The 19,356-nt window shown below is 44.8% G+C and overlaps 1 long non-coding RNA gene and 2 other non-coding genes across 3 annotated transcripts; all 3 read right to left on the bottom strand.

The window, feature by feature from the left end:
- Positions 1-8,197: 8,197 nt before the first annotated feature.
- On the bottom strand, positions 8,198-8,270 carry trnaf-gaa (transfer RNA phenylalanine (anticodon GAA)). Its single transcript has one exon. It is a non-coding gene; the product is annotated as a tRNA-Phe (tRNA).
- A 931-nt stretch (positions 8,271-9,201) lies between these two features.
- trnaf-gaa (transfer RNA phenylalanine (anticodon GAA)) lies at positions 9,202-9,274 on the bottom strand. Its single transcript has one exon. It is a non-coding gene; the product is annotated as a tRNA-Phe (tRNA).
- A 7,546-nt stretch (positions 9,275-16,820) lies between these two features.
- LOC141797429 (uncharacterized) lies at positions 16,821-18,300 on the bottom strand. Its single transcript, XR_012599074.1, has 4 exons — positions 17,575-18,300; positions 17,310-17,390; positions 17,038-17,193; positions 16,821-16,881 (listed from the first exon to the last, which is right to left on the bottom strand). It is a non-coding gene; the product is annotated as an uncharacterized LOC141797429 (long non-coding RNA).
- Positions 18,301-19,356: the final 1,056 nt, after the last annotated feature.

The following is a 19,356-nucleotide window of genomic DNA, read 5'->3' as shown; positions in this document are numbered from 1 at the left end:
GAGGAGGGACCACAGCTGGAGGAAGGACATGAGCTGGTGGAGGGACAGGAGCTGGTGGAGAGACAAGAGCTGGAGGATTGAGTTCTGCTGGTGGCTGGGAGAGTGCTTCAGGGGGCACGCTGCTTGTCATCCGAGAAGTGCTGGGGGTAGAAGAGATACTGGATGGCTGAACCTCTTCGCAGTTCACTAGATCTGCCACAGTAGCTTCTTCTCCCAAATCCTCAATAAATCCTTCATCCTCTGCTCCTTGCTCTTCCACATCCAGGTCCTCCAGCTGCTCGGAGGTCTCCAAACAACTGCTCTGCATGTTTTGCAGAGGCTCGTCGTTTTGCTTCAGCAAATACTGCACACCAATCAGCTCCCCTGAGAAAGTATTGAAAGAAAAACCGGAAAGTTAACATAAGACCAACATGCACACACACACAAACATATATAAACACAAACACAAGATATTTTAATGCAGTTATCACAAAACTCTCACCTGTGTATTTAGCAGGTGGCACAAAGGTAGGAACCAGTTTCCTGCCAAACACTTGCTCATACTGGCTGTTGACGCAATGAACCAACTCTCCTGTATAACTGTGCAGCGGAGATGGTTCGGTTGCAACAGCAGCAGCAGCACGGTTCTGGTTCCAGCGATGCAAACCCTCCACGAGGTAGATCTGAAAGTTCACAGCGTTGGCGCTGTTCCCTAAAGGAAAGACAAGAAAAAAGCCGCAATATGAGATTTTATTGTTGAGCTAAGTTTTATATGCAGTCTCCCTACTTATCAAAAATTAAACTTTTAAATGGGAGGAGAGAGTTGACAATGCAGTTTAATACAAGAACAAACAACAAATCGTCAAAGCTCAGTATAGTATTTTTTTGCTATAGTGTTGCAAGTATGATGTGTGCGTATTTAATGACCAAGAGTGCTAAGAGGCCTTTCATCAATTTATTGTGTTATTCAGGCCAGTGACCAGGAGATGGCACCAATGAAAATGTGACAAATGACAAAATACCATTGAGTGCGTGCAAATCATCGCTGTAATAATTTGTATGATTAGTAACACAATTTTATTAAGATAGGAACATTAACTCATAAACACTATAAAACATGAACACAAACCTGGAATGAATCGTGCCAGGTGGCAATGAAAGGATTCCAGGGATGTGGAGCCCCTTGCACAGCGGTAGGTTTTGAGCTGGACACCTCCCTTCATGATGGTTCCAGTCTCAGTGTAAAGTGACACACCTGGGGGGTCCTGAATGCATGCCACATGCCGCTTCTGGGTTCTCCAGATGTGCTGCATCCTTTCGCTGTTGAAAAGGGGAACACCGAGTGCATCCTTGCCTTTGTCACTCATGAGCTCCCAGAGAAGCTGATCAAGGAGAAGAATTGTTTTTGCTTCTCCTCTGGTCCTCCTCCTACAGTGCAAGGCCAGCTCTTCCTTGGTTATGTGGCGGTCCAGCTCCCTCTCAGAAAGTGCAGGCCAGTTCTGCTGCTTTAGCTGCTCCTTCTTGGCCCTTCGCAGCAGAGCCACATCCTCTGCATCCCACTCAAAAATGCATGCTGACATGCGGGCCATAAAAGTGGGATATAGCTGATGGGCGTCTGTGGTACAGCCTACAGCCAGCCGTCGCATGAAGTGCCAGATATCCAGGCGGACAGTGAGATCTGGCCACCCACTGAAGCGCATCTTCAGTTTTGTTTCCCCGACTTCTTTGCAGCAGCCACAGTCCACATACAGAGCAATGGGGGGAACCACACCTGCCTTCTGATACCTCTGTACCAAGCCTGCAGCCATCTGATCCAATCCAGGACCTTCATTTGCAGTCAGGACACTGATGAGGACCTGGCCTACCTCATTCCCGACTGATGTCAGCCATTGTGCTGTGCCTTTAGCAGGCCCTGACAGCTTCTTAGTGATCTGAAAATAAAAATAAATATGTAGACAGAGTTATTAGGATATTGTATAGGTACAGAATTATCTGAATCATGTATAATTTCATGATCTGAATCATGGACAATTTCTAAACATGTTAAAGGATGTAATGAATCATATGTGCTGAAAACGTGTTATTCTAGTCTAAAGGAGGAAGAGTAAAAAATTGTTTGAAAAAAAACCTCAACTTCAATTAAGAATGCAGTTATCCAGAGATCAGTTCAAACCTTTTTGGTCGAGTCCAATTTCAAAATGGATCCATAAGTGCTTGTTATATGAGCGTTGATATCCTCAAGCCTGTTGAGGATATCGTGGCTGTAAACAGTCAGGATCCATTTGAAGCTGGGGATAACTTCTGGCTGTGGAGGCTCCTGGAACTTGGGCGGCAACAGGCTAGGGTTTGACTGAAAGGCGATGCACTCAGAGGTGTATCTCCCAACACGCTGTAGCCACTCCTAAAATCACATTAACAAGAAGATACACCTTAACTGATACCCAAGTGGGAAAAATTCTAAAGAAACTAAAACACAGTGATGCTTTTTAAGTGACAGTGATGTTTCTTAAAAGCAGAAGAGTCAGCAGGTCTTTTGGACAAGTATAACTGAGAAATGGTATCGCTTTAATGGGGATAAAGGGATAAATGATAATATTTCATATTTTGCTGGTACATATCTAGAATCAAGAGTAAATAAACAAGTGTTAAGGTATATTTATCAGTCCAGCAGAGCAATGGCTGAGAGGCAGAGCTGAGTGTTTAAAGTGAATTAGCCACTGTAGAGAAAGAGGTCGGTGTATGTGTTTGTGTGGCATTATAGTCCATGGTTTATATTGCTCTTGTGAAATTTACAATTTACCTCGCTGTGGTTTTCCTTCAGCTGGCTGACAATGCGTGCAGGACCATTCCCAAGGGTTCTTTCTCGCAAGAGTCGAATGACACGTATGTCACAGGCATACCTACAAAAGAGTATTCAAATATATTACTTAAAAGAAAAAAAGGAGGAGGAACAATTCAGTGTATTGTATAACTTACTTGCGAGTAAGGATAACCCTGAACTCTGATCGGTGAGCCAGGTCCAGTTGCTGGAGGATGTTCTGTCCAGTAGACACATAGCTACTTCTGCACTTGCTGCAGATCAGTGTCTCTGTAGCAAGGATGTAGTAGCTGTCAATGTCTAGCACCTTCCGGACTCTCCTGTGTAGACCTCCCCCAGCAAGTGGATGCCTTGTGCAGGTGGGGTTGGTACAAAACAACCGCACCTTCCACAGTCTATAGGGCATCCACAAGAAGAGTCGATGGGAGAAAAAACGATCAGGGGTGGGAACCTGGTGGTACAACAGGGCTGGTGGTGGAGGGTTGTACCAAAGCTGGAGGCAATCACGCAGCTCCAGCTTTCCGCTCGCCCCAACCTTAAAAAGAGCTGCAGACACCCACTTGTGATCCTGCACAGGAAGGGTCTCTGCCCACAAGAGTGGGAGCTCCACAGAGGATTGGGGCTGAGGGGGGTCCTGCTGTGATAAAATATAAGCATGGTTATAAACAGAAGCAACATTAACAGATGAAATGGTATGTGTTGTGTTCAAGATTTAAAAAGCAGCTTACAGGGACCATCTCAGCCACATGCACTGGCACAGGGAGAACTGGGGCTGGTCTTCTCACAGCAGCAGGTGGTGGAGCTAGAAAAAAGTCAGACGGGGATGGGCACACAGGGGTATGAGGGCGAGGAGATGGGGAACGGCAGGGAGCTGGGGAATGGCGAGGAGACGAAGGGTTGTGGGAAGATGGAGATTGGGATGGGGATGTGGTGGCAGCAGCAGAGCCAGGGTTACTTTGTGTCTGTGTAGACATTTATAATCAGAATCACAAAACAACACACCAGGTTTTTGTGAGCTCTAAATCATAGTCTTTAATACTTACCTGAGAGGGTTTTTTCCTCTGAACATTGAGGTTTGGTTTTGGTGTACGTGTATGGGACCCAAACCTCGATCTTTCAAACTGAATAAAGTAACAGAGAAATATAGACAATAATTAAAACGCCTATTTCTAGGCGAAAAATACATGTTCATGGTCTTATGTAATCTGATAATCTGATAATTATGTAATCTGATAGTAACTCTACAGTTTGTAGCTTTATAAAGAAGTTATATTTACCATGGACAATACCAGTTTAGTCCTTTTCACAGGACTTGCCCCAGCTGATGGACCAGCTGTGGATTCAGTGGCTGTGGACCCAGTCAGTCCTGCTGTGGACTGACTGGATTGAGGCTGCTGTCCCCCAGATGAAGAAGCCCTGGCATGCTCCCTTGCCTGAAAAAAAGTACATCAGGAGTAAGTGCATTAGTGTGCATAATAACATAAGCAGTCAACATTCGGAGGAAATACTTTAACCCTTTCAGCGGAATGTTGAATTTAATAAGGGTTACCTTGTGAAAGCCACAAGAACAGCTCTGAGGTCCTTGGACAAGAGTAGCCTGTCCTCTCAACTGAAGAGGACACCTCTCTATCTGTAACCACAAAGTTCAACTTTACCAGCTGCAAGAATAGCACAATATAAATGTAAACTAACAAAAGAAATACTATTACATCTTTATTTACCACCGTTTGCTGAGCCAGTTGTGGATTAGAAAAAACTTAATATTAAAGTGGGTGTTTTTCTGACATGATGTGTGTGTTCTTTTAAAAGTTTACCATTTGATAATAGTGGTGCCACTTTTTCTGGCGGGGTGCAGGTCTGTTGCCCTCACTGGAAGGCCAAACACCAGTGTCTGCAAACTTTTGCAGGCAATGGTGCCAGTGGGCATCATCCATAGCCTTGTGTGACTTTCCAGACATCTAAAGTAAATAATAAAAATGAAAGGTTGAAAAACATACACTCATATGCTCATAGCCCATATACTAGCACTGGTACTATAAAACAATAAAACGAATCTTTTCCATTTGATTTAAGGAGTAGAAGGTTTTTCTCAACTCTAAAAAGGAACATTTAATCCAACACAAATTGCAGCCTAGTTCTGATGACGTTATTCATAAACTGTGAACCCTTCTATTCACCCCTGGAGGCCAAGGAGGAGGCTTACAGGAGCGGGGACCCAGACCTGTTCAAGTAGGCCAGGAACAAAGTGACAAGGGAGATCAGCCCTTAGAAGTCTAGAAAGGCCTGTGAGATGTCATGAGCTACAGGAGACCTTCCCCCCACCCTGCAGGTAACAAAAAAAAGTCCAGTCCCAAAGAAACCCGCCATCAAAGGACTCAACGACTACAGGCCCTGATGTCTGTGGCCATGAACCCCTTTGAGAGACCGGTGTTGGGCCACCTGAAGGACATCACAGGCCTCCTGCTGGACCCCCTGCAGTTTGTCTACATTTCAAAAAGGTCCATGGAGGATGCAGTCTTCTGTCAGTGGATCACCAACTTCCTGACTGTCAGGAGATAGCAGATGAGCTCATATGACCCCACCCACCCACCCACACACACACCCACGCACACACACCCACGCACACACACCCACGCACAAACACCCACGCACAAACACACACACACACACACACACACACACACACACACACACACACACACACACACACACACACACACACACACACAACCACCCCCACCACTCTGAAAAGTGCTTGTACACATACTATTTACACTTATTTGTTTATACTGTTGATCTTATATTGTTTATATTGTTTATTTAGTTAATTGAGTTTATTCTTGTTCTATTTAAGGCCTTCACAAGAGAGCACAGCTCACCAAGTTAAATTCCTCGTGTTTTCAAGCAATACAGCTGGTTCTGATTTTTAATCCTACAGTTTATCATACATTCAAATTGACACACCTGGAGATACAAGTTAACTGAAGAATAACACAGTCTTAGAATTAAATATAGTAAAAATAAATAAAAAAAGTAAAGGCAATACTGCCCCTCGTACACGTTGCATACAGAAGAAATCCCATCTCAAGTATAATTGAGTCAAATATACCTGTGCAGCTCATGCCACGACTGAACGTATAACATGCTGGTCACAAGCTAGCGAGACACTCGGTAGCACAACCTTTACCGGCGTTGTGAATAAATAAATGAATGAATGAATAAATGAATGAATGGATAACTTGTGACTTAAAAGTACAACACTAAACGAATAACATACCATAAACGTTATATCAGGCTTTGCACTAACAGCGTCTTTGCGCCTTTTTGTCCGCGCAAAATAAAACGAATATACTTATCTAATAAATTGTGACTGAAAAGTGCGCCGTACGGGCACACATGTATGTGATTATGACATACATTACACTTTCTGACCATTTTATATCTTGCTGCGTCTTTTTTTCTGCCATCGACAGCTTTACAAGTGTTAATGTACTTGTTTATCCTACTAGCGCTAGTATACGCGCGCGAGTATAAAAGTACTAAACTTCACTCAACAACAACATATCCCGCATTGTACACAAAAAGAGAACTTAGCTCGTACATTTCTATCAACAAATGAACAAGAGTTTAGAAATTAGTGGAGCATCAACATACCTTGAACGCTCTCCGCCGCTACTTTTCGCCGTTCTGTCGGAGCGCACTTGGTCTTTGACAGATATAGCTCCCGCCCCCCGCTCGCTCCGATTAGCCGGCACGGAAAGATGGAGAGCGAGCCGTAATTGGTCGACGCGTCGAAAGATGGTTTTCGCTCCGTGATTGGTCGGCGAAAGATGGATACGGCTCGTTGATTGGTTGTGGAAAGATGGATTTGCTCTTGTGATTGGCAGACGAAAGATGGATCTGGCGCTGTGATTGGAGTCGAGGATACAGTCGAGCGGCTGTCGGGTACCGCGATTTCGGCTCCTTCTGTGAGCACAGATACATGTGAAATACCTCATGGACATGTGTGCCTCCTTTCACACTGTGATAGTTGAAAGAGGACAAGCTTGGTGAGGTTGAAAAAGATTTCACAAGGGAGGATTGCAATAGACTTTGGACTGAATACAATACCCATGGTGGAAACATTGCCTTCAAGCAAAGCCCAAAGTTCATACAAGGGGCCCTTCAATGACCATAAGACCCTGAAATGGACTGGTAGGAACCAAGAACACAAAATGCTTTCTGACATCATGGGCAACCAAAAATGGACTTCAATGTGCCTGGCCTAAGGAGAGTCTGGCTTAAAATTGGACTCAAAGTGCCTACCTTTTTTTCAAGCTTCAAAGGTTTTCTGATCACTTGGCACACTGAGCTAACACAGGGAAACACAAATGTGTGCAGGCATGGCTTGTCTGCCAAATTCCGGGATTGAACCAGGGACCTTTAGATCTTCAGTCTAACGTTCTCCCAACTGAGCTATTTCGGCTCCTTCTGTGAGCACAGATACCTGTGAGATACCTCATGGACATGTGTGCCTCCTTTCACACTGTGATAGTTGAAAGAGGACAAGCTTGGTGAGGTTGAAAAAGATTGCACAAGTGAGGATTGCAATAGACTTTGGACTGAATACAATACCCATGGTGGAAACATTGCCTTCAAGCAAAGCCAAAAGTTCATACAAGGGGCCCTTCAATGACCATGGGACCCTGAAATGGACTGGTCAGTACCAAGAACAGAAAACTCTTTCTGACATCATGGGCAACCAAAAATGGACTTCAATGTGCCTGGCCTAAGGAGAGTCTGGCTAAATATTGGACTCAAAGTGCCTACCTTTTTTTCAAGCTTCAAAGGTTTTCTGATCACTTGGCACACAGAGCTAACACAGGGAAACACAAATGTGTGCAGGCATGGCTTGTCTGCTGAAACCCGGGATTGAACCAGGGACCTTTAGATCTTCAGTCTCACGCTCTCCCAACTGAGCTATTTCGGCTCCTTCTGTGAGCACAGATACCTGTGAGATACCTCATGGACATGTGTGCCTCCTTTCACACTGTGATAGTTGAAAGAGGACAAGCTTGGTGAGGTTGAAAAAGATTTCACAAGGGAGGATTGCAATAGACTTTGGACTGAATACAATACCCATGGTGGAAACATTGTCTTCAAGCAAAGCCAAAAGTTCATACAAGGGGCCCTTCAATGACCATGGGACCCTGAAATGGACTGGTCAGGACCAAGAACAGAAAACTCTTTCTGACATCATGGGCAACCAAAAATGGACTTCAATGTGCCTTGCCTCAGGAGAGTCTGGCTAAAAATTGGACTCAAAGTGCCTACCTTTTTTTCAAGCTTTAAAGGTTTTCTGATCACTTGGCACACTGAGCTTACACAGGGAAACACAAATGTGTGCAGGCATGGCTTGTCTGCCGAAACCCGGGATTGAACCAGGGACCTTTAGATCTTCAGTCTAACGCTCTCCCAACTGAGCTATTTCGGCTCCTTCTGTGAGCACAGATACATGTGAAATACCTCATGGACATGTGTGCCTCCTTTCACACTGTGATAGTTGAAAGAGGACAAGCTTGGTGAGGTTGAAAAAGATTTCACAAGGGAGGATTGCAATAGACTTTGGACTGAATACAATACCCATGGTGGAAACATTGCCTTCAAGCAAAGCCAAAAGTTCATACAAGGCCCTTTCAATGACCATAAGACCCTGAAATAGACTGGTAGGAACCAAGAACACAAAATGCTTTCTGACATCATGGGCAACCAAAAATGGACTTCAATGTGCCTGGCCTCAGGTGAGTCTGGCTGATAGTTGGACTCAAAGTGCCTAACTTCTTTTCGAGCTTTAAAGGTTTTCTGATCACTTGGCACACTGAAATGACCCAGGGTAACACACATGTGCAGGCATGGCTTGTCTGCCAAAACCCGGGATTGAACCAGGGACCTTTAGATCTTCAGTCTCACGCTCTCCCAAATGAGCTATTTCGGCTCTTTCTGTGAGCAGAGATACATGTGAAATACCTCATGGACATGTGTGCCTCCTTTCACACTGTGATAGTTGAAAGAGGACAAGCTTGGTGAGGTTGAAAAAGATTTCACAAGGGAGGATTGCAATAGACTTTGGACTGAAAACAATACCCATGATGGAAACATTGCCTTCAAGCAAAGCCCAAAGTTCATACAAGGCCCTTTCAATGACCATAAGACCCTGAAATAGACTGGTAGGAACCAAGAACACAAAATGCTTTCTGACATCATGGGCAACCAAAAATGGACTTCAATGTGCCTGGTCTAAGGAGAGTCTGGCTAAAAATTGGACTCAAAGTGCCTACCTTTTTTTCGAGCTTCAAAGGTTTTCTGATCACTTGGCACACTGAGCTAACACAAGGAAACACAAATGTGTGCAGGCATGGCTTGCCTGCCAAAACCCAGGATTGAACCAGGGACCTTTAGATCTTCAGTCTAAAGCTCTCCCAACTGAGCTATTTCGGCTCCTTCTGTGAGCACAGATACCTGTGAGATACCTCATGGACATGTGTGCCTCCTTTCACGCTGTGATAGTTGAAAGAGGACAGGCTTGGTGAGGTTGAAAAAGATTTCACAAGGGAGGATTGCAATAGACTTTGGACTGAATACAATACCCATGGTGGAAACATTGCCTTCAAGCAAAGCCAAAAGTTCATACAAGGGGCCCTTCAATGACCATGGGACCCTGAAATGGACTGGTCAGTACCAAGAACAGAAAACTCTTTCTGACATCATGGGCAACCAAAAATGGACTTCAATGTGCCTTGCCTCAGGAGAGTCTGGCTAAAAATTGGACTCAAAGTGCCTACCTTTTTTTCAAGCTTCGCAGGTTTTCTGATCATTTGGCACACTGAGCTAACACAGGGAAACACAAATGTGTGCAGGCATGGCTTGTCTGCCGAAACCCGGGATTGAACCAGGGACCTTTAGATCTTCAGTCTAACGCTCTCCCAACTGAGCTAAAGCTGGGGAACATTTGTCCGTATAGTGGGGGGAAGAAGGGGAGAAAGGGGGAAGAAAAAGGAAGAAAAAAATGGAGAAAAAAGGGACAGATCAGGGTTCGAATCCAACCATGGGCAAAACGGAATTTTGTTGATTGTGTTCTCTAAAGTTCATTTACCCTCCCTCAAACATTAAATGTCCGATCCCATCCTTTTATGCATGAAAATGTCCTGGAATTAGTGCAAAAATTGGCAATTTTTATTGTAGAGCAAGTTTTGCATTTAATGCATTCAGTAATTAAATTATAGTACATTATGGCAGTATTTATGGCACTTTACACAATAGATGATGTGTTATATGTGGATGTATTGTAGAAGTTCTTTGAAGGATGTAGTCAGTGATTAAAGGTTGTAATTCATAGTAAGTGATAGAAACGTTTGTGTGTGTGTGTACCTTTCCCTTGGAATTTTAATTCACTGCACATTTTTCTACACAGGCACGCGCACACACACACACACACACAAACACATACATACCACACAAATACCATAAACACAGGAGGAAACAAATAAGCAGTTTACTTCATCCATCCATCCATTTTCTTAACTGCTTATCCTGTCCAGGGTCCCGGGTGGCTGGAGCCTATCCCAGCTGTCACTGGGCGAGAGGCAGGGTACAACCTGGACTGGTCGCCAGCCAACCGCAGGGCTGACCAGTTTACTTCACAAACCTTCAAAAACTTCTTCAAAAGTCTGTATTTTTCAGTTTGGATTCTTCAGAATTGAAATTCAATAAACCTGTGGACTCTCTTTGCTGACTTTGATTCTTCATTTGATTCAACAATTTTTAATGATTAGACTTAAACTGGAGAAGTTTTAAGTCTACCAGCCAGATATGGCGGGTCCTTGGCCTTTAAGACTAGCTCCAACTTCAGCCTCCAGAAAAGACATGACAGTATGATTACTGAAGTTGTATTTCTTTGCACGGTGTTACACAAGGCCCTTTTCTTTGCCACAACTAAGAAACTGGGATGATATGCTGACACATTAATGTAATAAATGACACCGTAAGACTGTGTTGGAGGTTTTGGAACATTTTTCTTTTAAATCAAATCAGATTACTGAGAATAAATAAAAGGAAACATGAAAAGAAAGCGGGAAAATTTCAGAAAATGTTCTTCAAAAGGCACACAAATGACAAATAACTCAAAAACAACAAAGAAAAGTGAAATCCAAACAGAAACAACAAAGACACAAATTATAAAAATGGTCCCTCAAAGTGCTAGAACTCTGCACTTTTATTTTTAAGGGTGGGTTTTGACAGTGATGTGGTTTTTCTTACAACTTGAAACTGTTGAGGTCATGAGACTGTAAGAACTTGATTTAACTTTCACACAAAACACAGAGAACAAATCCGATAATTAAAACATTGCAAGGTAGAAATGATTGAACAGAACAAACAAATATCAATAATTTACAGTGTAAATGTACTCTAAAATAACGAACTAACATTCTTTGATTTTCAAACAAACAAAATTTACATCTTTAACTATTTACAAGCCACCTATAACTACACAACTATTTACAAAAACTTAATGTTTAAGCTTTTCTCAAAAGCTGCCCTCTGCATCGCCTCAAGCCATTCGTCTTTCGATAAAGTTTCTGCTTTCGGGCAATAAATTGTACCTTTATACTGACTGTGGCCAGTTTCTGCAGTACGAAAGGCACCACACTTCTTACAAACATTTGATGTTGCAGTGCGTGTGTATTTTCTCTTTTGAGAGGATTGATGAGGGGCGTCAGTTAAGGGGGTGGATGTCCCAGGAACAGGGCAGGGAGCGAACAGTGGCACAACAGGTTGAAGCTGGGCGGAGGGAAACAGCTGCCGTTGTGCAGCTATGGGCCTTGGTTGGATGGGCCTGGGCTGTGGTTCTGGGCCTTGCTGGACTGAGGTGGCTGGAGGCTGGGTAAAGGCAGCCAGAGGATGGAGGGAAGGGGCTAGAGCCTGGACAGTAGTGGCTGAAGGCTGAACAATGGTGGCTGAAGGCTGGACTGTGGTGGCTGAAGGCTGGACTGTGGTGGCTGAAGGCTGGACTGTGGTGGCTGAAGGCTGGACGGTGGTGGCTGGAGCCCGCCTGATTTTGCTTCTGGCCTGCCCAGCTGTATTAGGTGGCATCACATATGCATGCAGCTGATGGGGATGGTGATGCTGAATGGGAAACAGGGGCTGTGGTCTGGCAGGCAGTAAAGGTACTGCTGCCAGTGGCCGTGCTTCAGGCAGCTGCACATCTTTCAAAAGGACCTCAACCTCTTGACCTTTCATCCGTTTATTAAACCACTGAGTCAGGGTGGTCTGGTTTACTTCAACGGGTTGAAGAGTGGTCTGCTCCATCACTACTCCGTTGCAGAGCAGCAGTTGCCTGATCCTCCTGTAGTCCTGCAGAATAAGGGACCATCTTGACAGGCTTTTCTCCTCCTTCTTTTTTGGGCTCCTATGGATGTTACAAAGCCTGACAAAAATGGTCTCAATAAGCCTGCAGCAGTCTGGCCACTGTGCAGGGGAGCCTTTTGAGCCAAGGACACACCTCTTTGTGCTCTCCACTCCAGGGGTGAAATCAGACCGCTGTTTGGAGTGTCTGAAGCGCCCAGTCAACAGCCTGTCCTGGTGTCGAGCTGCATACACCACTCGCTGCTTATCAAAATCGGTGAGATTTTGCCACAGACTGACAATGGTGTGGGCCTGCTGATTGGTCAGAGTGAGACCTGTTTGATGACGGAGCTCCACCAGGTACTCAGCTAGAGCATCCACTCTGTCCATGCCAGGGAGGCTGTTTGCATCCACAGCTTGGAAAGGAGCAGGTGGCTGTGGAGGCGCTGGAAGGGAGACGGAGGCGAAAGGTAGAGTTGGTACTGGGGGGTTCAGTTCTGGCAGGAGGGGGGGTGTTAATGGAGGATGAACAGGAGCTGGAGAAGGGGCAGAGGGCAAAAGAGGGACTGGAGCTGGAGAAGAGACAGGAGCAGGAGAGGGGACGTGAGCTGGTGGAGAGAGGTGTGCTTGAGGAGCAGCTGGAGGAGAGACAGCAGCTGGAGGAGGGACAGCAGCTGGAGGAGAGACAGCAGCTGGAGGAGGGACAGCAGCTGGAGGAGAGACAGCAGCTGGAGGAGGGACAGCAGCTGGAGGAGGGACAGCAGCTGGAGGAGGGACCACAGCTGGAGGAGGGACCACAGCTGGAGGAAGGACATGAGCTGGTGGAGGGACAGGAGCTGGTGGAGAGACAAGAGCTGGAGGATTGAGTTCTGCTGGTGGCTGGGAGAGTGCTTCAGGGGGCACGCTGCTTGTCATCCAAGAAGTGCTGGGGGTAGAAGAGATACTGGATGGCTGAACCTCTTCGCAGTTCACTAGATCTGCCACAGTAGCTTCTTCTCCCAAATCCTCAATAAATCCTTCATCCTCTGCTCCTTGCTCTTCCACATCCAGGTCCTCCAGCTGCTCGGAGGTCTCCAAACAACTGCTCTGCATGTTTTGCAGAGGCTCGTCGTTTTGCTTCAGCAAATACTGCACACCAATCAGCTCCCCTGAGAAAGTATTGAAAGAAAAACCGGAAAGTTAACATAAGACCAACATGCACACACACACACACATATATAAACACAAACACAAGATATTTTAATGCAGTTATCACAAAACTCTCACCTGTGTATTTAGCAGGTGGCACAAAGGTAGGAACCAGTTTCCTGCCAAACACTTGCTCATACTGGCTGTTGACGCAATGAACCAACTCTCCTGTATAACTGTGCAGCGGAGATGGTTCGGTTGCAACAGCAGCAGCAGCACGGTTCTGGTTCCAGCGATGCAAACCCTCCACGAGGTAGATCTGAAAGTTCACAGCGTTGGCGCTGTTCCCTAAAGGAAAGACAAGAAAAAAGCCGCAATATGAGATTTTATTGTTGAGCTAAGTTTTATATGCAGTCTCCCTAGTGATCAAAAATTAAACTTTTAAATGGGAGGAGAGAGTTGACAATGCAGTTTGATACAAGAACAAACAACAAATCGTCAAAGCTCAGTATATTATTTTTTTGCTATAGTGTTGCAAGTATGATGTGTGCGCATTTAATGACCAAGAGTACTAAGAGGCCTTTCATCAATTCATTGTGTTATTCAGGCCAGTGACCAGGAGATGGCACCAATGAAAATGTGACAAATGACAAAATACCATTGAGGGCGTGCAAATCATCGCTGTAATAATTTGTATGATTAGTAACATAATTTTATTAAGATAGGAACATTAACTCATAAACACTATAAAACATGAACACAAACCTGGAATGAATCGTGCCAGGTGGCAATGGAAGGATTCCAGGGATGTGGAGCCCCTTGCACAGCGGTAGGTTTTGAGCTGGACACCTCCCTTCATGATGGTTCCAGTCTCAGTGTAAAGTGACACACCTGGGGGGTCCTGAATGCATGCCACATGCCGCTTCTGGGTTCTCCAGATGTGCTGCATCCTTTCGCTGTTAAAAAGGGGAACACCGAGTGCATCCTTGCCTTTGTCACTCATGAGCTCCCAGAGAAGCTGATCAAGGAGGAGAATTGTTTTTGCTTCTCCTCTGGTCCTCCTCCTACAGTGCAAGGCCAGCTCTTCCTTGGTTATGTGACGGTCCAGCTCCCTCTCAGAAAGTGCAGGCCAGTTCTGCTGCTTGAGCTGCTCCTTCTTGGCCCTTCGCAGCAGAGCCACATCCTCTGCATCCCACTCAAAAATGCATGCTGACATGCGGGCCATAAAAGTGGGATATAGCTGATGGGCGTCTGTGGTACAGCCTACAGCCAGCCGTCGCATGAAGTGCCAGATATCCAGGCGGACAGTGAGATCTGGCCACCCACTGAAGCGCATCTTCAGTTTTGTTTCCCCGACTTCTTTGCAGCAGCCACAGTCCACATACAGAGCAATGGGGGGAACCACACCTGCCTTCTGATACCTCTGTACCAAGCCTGCAGCCATCTGATCCAATCCAGGACCTTCATTTGCAGTCAGGACACTGATGAGGACCTGGCCTACCTCATTCCCGACTGATGTCAGCCATTGTGCTGTGCCTTTAGCAGGCCCTGACAGCTTCTTAGTGATCTGAAAATAAAAATAAATATGTAGACAGAGTTATTAGGATATTGTATAGGTACAGAATTATCTGAATCATGTATAATTTCATGATCTGAATCATGGACAATTTCTAAACATGTTAAAGGATGTAATGAATCATATGTGCTGAAAACGTGTTATTCTAGTCTAAAGGAGGAAGAGTAAAAAACTGTTTGAAAAAAAACCTCAACTTCAATTAAGAATGCAGTTATCCAGAGATCAGTTCAAACCTTTTTGGTCGAGTCCAATTTCAAAATGGATCCATAAGTGCTTGTTATATGAGCGTTGATATCCTCAAGCCTGTTGAGGATATCGTGGCTGTAAACAGTCAGGATCCATTTGAAGCTGGGGATAACTTCTGGCTGTGGAGGCTCCTGGAACTTGGGCGGCAACAGGCTAGGGTTTGACTGAAAGGCGATGCACTCAGAGGTGTATCTCCCAACACGCTGTAGCCACTCCTAAAATCACATTAACAAGAAGATACACCTTAACTGATACCCAAGTGGGAAAAATTCTAAAGAAACTAAAACACAGTGATGCTTTTTAAGTGACAGTGATGTTTCTTAAAAGCAGAAGAGTCAGCAGGTCTTTTGGACAAGTATAACTGAGAAATGGTATCGCTTTAATGGGGATAAAGGGATAAATGATAATATTTCATATTTTGCTGGTACATATCTAGAATCAAGAGTAAATAAACAAGTGTTAAGGTATATTTATCAGTCCAGCAGAGCAATGGCTGAGAGGCAGAGCTGAGTGTTTAAAGTGAATTAGCCACTGTAGAGAAAGAGGTCGGTGTATGTGTTTGTGTGGCATTATAGTCCATGGTTTATATTGCTCTTGTGAAATTTACAATTTACCTCGCTGTGGTTTTCCTTCAGCTGGCTGACAATGCGTGCAGGACCATTCCCAAGGGTTCTTTCTCGCAAGAGTCGAATGACACGTATGTCACAGGCATACCTACAAAAGAGTATTCAAATATATTACTTAAAAGAAAAAAAGGAGGAGGAACAATTCAGTGTATTGTATAACTTACTTGCGAGTAAGGATAACCCTGAACTCTGATCGGTGAGCCAGGTCCAGTTGCTGGAGGATGTTCTGTCCAGTAAACACATAGCTACTTCTGCACTTGCTGCAGATCAGTGTCTCTGTAGCAAGGATGTAGTAGCTGTCAATGTCTAGCACCTTCCGGACTCTCCTGTGTAGACCTCCCCCAGCAAGTGGATGCCTTGTGCAGGTGGGGTTGGTACAAAACAACCGCACCTTCCACAGTCTATAGGGCATCCACAAGAAGAGTCGATGGGAGAAAAAACGATCAGGGGTGGGAACCTGGTGGTACAACAGGGCTGGTGGTGGAGGGTTGTACCAAAGCTGGAGGCAATCACGCAGCTCCAGCTTTCCGCTCGCCCCAACCTTAAAAAGAGCTGCAGACACCCACTTGTGATCCTGCACAGGAAGGGTCTCTGCCCACAAGAGTGGGAGCTCCACAGAGGATTGGGGCTGAGGGGGGTCCTGCTGTGATAAAATATAAGCATGGTTATAAACAGAAGCAACATTAACAGATGAAATGGTATGTGTTATGTTCAAGATTTAAAAAGCAGCTTACAGGGACCATCTCAGCCACATGCACTGGCACAGGGAGAACTGGGGCTGGTCTTCTCACAGCAGCAGGTGGTGGAGCTAGAAAAAAGTCAGACGGGGATGGGCACACAGGGGTATGAGGGCGAGGAGATGGGGAACGGCAGGGAGCTGGGGAATGGCGAGGAGACGAAGGGTTGTGGGAAGATGGAGATTGGGATGGGGATGTGGTGGCAGCAGCAGAGCCAGGGTTACTTTGTGTCTGTGTAGACATTTATAATCAGAATCACAAAACAACACACCAGGTTTTTGTGAGCTCTAAATCATAGTCTTTAATACTTACCCGAGAGGGTTTTTTCCTCTGAACATTGAGGTTTGGTTTTGGTGTATGTGTATGGGACCCAAACCTCGATCTTTCAAACTGAATAAAGTAACAGAGAAATATAGACAATAATTAAAACGCCTATTTCTAGGCGAAAAATACATGTTCATGGTCTTATGTAATCTGATAATCTGATAATTATGTAATCTGATAGTAACTCTACAGTTTGTAGCTTTATAAAGAAGTTATATTTACCATGGACAATACCAGTTTAGTCCTTTTCACAGGACTTGCCCCAGCTGATGGACCAGCTGTGGATTCAGTGGCTGTGGACCCAGTCAGTCCTGCTGTGGACTGACTGGATTGAGGCTGCTGTCCCCCAGATGAAGAAGCCCTGGCATGCTCCCTTGCCTGAAAAAAAGTACATCAGGAGTAAGTGCATTAGTGTGCATAATAACATAAGCAGTCAACATTCGGAGGAAATACTTTAACCCTTTCAGCGGAATGTTGAATTTAATAAGGGTTACCTTGTGAAAGCCACAAGAACAGCTCTGAGGTCCTTGGACAAGAGTAGCCTGTCCTCTCAACTGAAGAGGACACCTCTCTATCTGTAACCACAAAGTTCAACTTTACCAGCTGCAAGAATAGCACAATATAACTGTAAACTAACAAAAGAAATACTATTACATCTTTATTTACCACCGTTTGCTGAGCCAGTTGTGGATTAGAAAAAACTTAATATTAAAGTGGGTGTTTTTCTGACATGATGTGTGTGTTCTTTTAAAAGTTTACCATTTGATAATAGTGGTGCCACTTTTTCTGGCGGGGTGCAGGTCTGTTGCCCTCACTGGAAGGCCAAACACCAGTGTCTGCAAACTTTTGCAGGCGATGGTGCCAGTGGGCATCATCCATAGCCTTGTGTGACTTTCCAGACATCTAAAGTAAATAATAAAAATGAAAGGTTGAAAAACATACACTCATATGCTCATAGCCCATATACTAGCACTGGTACTATAAAACAATAAAACGAATCTTTTCCATTTGATTTAAGGAGTAGAAGGTTTTTCTCAACTCTAAAAAGGAACATTTAATCCAACACAAATTGCAGCCTAGTTCTGATGACGTTATTCATAAACTGTGAACCCTTCTATTCACCCCTGGAGGCCAAGGAGGAGGCTTACAGGAGCGGGGACCCAGACCTGTTCAAGTAGGCCAGGAACAAAGTGACAAGGGAGATCAGCCCTTAGAAGTCTAGAAAGGCCTGTGAGATGTCATGAGCTACAGGAGACCTTCCCCCCACCCTGCAGGTAACAAAAAAAAGTCCAGTCCCAAAGAAACCCGCCATCAAAGGACTCAACGACTACAGGCCCTGATGTCTGTGGCCATGAACCCCTTTGAGAGACCGGTGTTGGGCCACCTGAAGGACATCACAGGCCTCCTGCTGGACCCCCTGCAGTTTGTCTACATTTCAAACAGGTCCATGGAGGATGCAGTCTTCTGTCAGTGGATCACCAACTTCCTGACTGTCAGGAGATAGCAGATGAGCTCATATGACCCCACCCACCCACCCACACACACACCCACGCACACACACCCACGCACAAACACCCACGCACAAACACCCACACACACACACACACACACACACACACACACACACACACACACACACACACACACACACACACACACAACCACCCCCACCACTCTGAAAAGTGCTTGTACACATATTATTTACACTTATTTGTTTATACTGTTGATCTTATATTGTTTATATTGTTTATTTAGTTAATTGAGTTTATTCTTGTTCTATTTAAGGCCTTCACAAGAGAGCACAGCTCACCAAGTTAAATTCCTCGTGTTTTCAAGCAATACAGCTGGTTCTGATTTTTAATCCTACAGTTTATCATACATTCAAATTGACACACCTCGAGATACAAGTTAACTGAAGAATAACACAGTCTTAGAATTAAATATAGTAAAAATAAATAAAAAAGTAAAGGCAATACTGCCCCTCGTACACGTTGCATACAGTAGAAATCCCATCTCAAGTATAATTGAGTTAAATATACCTGTGCAGCTCATGCCACGACTGAACGTATAACATGCTGGTCACAAGCTAGCGAGACACTCGGTAGCACAACCTTTACCGGCGTTGTGAATAAATAAATGAATGAATGAATGAATGAATGAATGAATGAATGGATAACTTGTGACTTAAAAGTACAACACTAAACGAATAACATTGTTACAGTTCTGGGCAGAACTAGCAAGGTACTCGCTGGACCCAAAAGCGAGGCGGAGGCAAGGAAGCAGTTTTAAGAGTTTTTATTGCACAGAGGGAGTAAATGAGAATGAGAGTCCGGTTTGTAGCAGCTCTCTCCTGAGAGCGCTGGGCACAGAGAGTTGTGGCTGTGGAAGGTGGCAAGGGCTGTAGCAGTAGCTCGAGGGAGGCACTAGGACAAAGCAGCAAAAGACAGGATCAGCAAAAACTCACAGAAAAAGATACACAACAATGTGAGGTCAGTATACTCAACACGAAGGAGACCAAACTACCACGAAGCAAGACGGAAT

The sequence above is a fragment of the Halichoeres trimaculatus genome, unplaced genomic scaffold, assembly GCF_033239565.1.
Source record: "Halichoeres trimaculatus isolate MK-OKI-2021-1 unplaced genomic scaffold, fHalTri1.1 fHalTri1_scaffold_9, whole genome shotgun sequence".
Lineage (NCBI taxonomy): Eukaryota > Metazoa > Chordata > Actinopteri > Labriformes > Labridae > Halichoeres > Halichoeres trimaculatus.
This window is presented reverse-complemented; position numbering and strand designations above follow the sequence as displayed.